Below are 862 nucleotides of genomic sequence, written 5' to 3'. Positions count from 1 at the left end.
AGGGAGGGAGGGAGGGAGGGGAAAGGCATGCCGCTCTCGTACGTGATAATATCGCGTAATAGAAAAAAAGCAAGCATCGGTTTCCGGTGAAACTTGGCTCTATTTCTTTCCAGAGAAATAAGTGTTTGGCTTTGACGAGAAGGGCGCTTTGCAAGCTCCCTTTTGAGAATAATAAGATTCTTCGATTCTACGTAATATATTTATAAAGAAGAAGAAGAAGAAGGTAGAATTCAATTCGAGTATTTTAGCCGAGAAGGCGAGGTGTGTCTTTTGTTGAATCCCAATACAATTGTCGAGGTTGGATGGACGAATCGGGACGAAGCACCGATTTTTAAATATAATAATTTTTAATAATTCGATACTTTCTACGACTCGTTTTCAAAGGCCGCTGGTTCGTTCGAGGTCTGGTTTATGACGAGAGAGCATCCGGAATCGGAAGTTCCAATCCCAGAATAGGTTCCATTAACATCCCACGATTTAAGGTCGGGATTGATTTCGTCGAGGTGATCGAGAGGCGGGAAATCGGCGGAGCGAGGGAGTGTGCGCGTCGAGGATGAGAAAAAGTGAGAAGAGGAAGAAACTACTGGTAACCGGTAGAGCTGACTCGTACCGATAAGAAGTCTCGACTCTCGTTTCCTCTCTCGATCGTTCTCTCCCCTTCCTTCCTTCCTTCCTTCCTTCTTTTTTTTTCTTCACATCGAGAATACGACATTAACCAGGTCGGTGAGAGGAGAAGCAACGAAGGAACGCAAGCGACGAACGTGGCTGTATCGAGCAAACGAAATAGGGAATTTAAGTGTCGGCTGTCTCTGATGAGATCTCTCCTTACACATCCCGCGTCTCCTTTTCACCGTTGCCCACT

This window comes from Apis dorsata, unplaced genomic scaffold, assembly GCF_000469605.1.
Source record: "Apis dorsata unplaced genomic scaffold, Apis dorsata 1.3 scaffold_32, whole genome shotgun sequence".
NCBI lineage: Eukaryota > Metazoa > Arthropoda > Insecta > Hymenoptera > Apidae > Apis > Apis dorsata.
Note: the sequence above shows the minus strand (reverse complement) of the source record.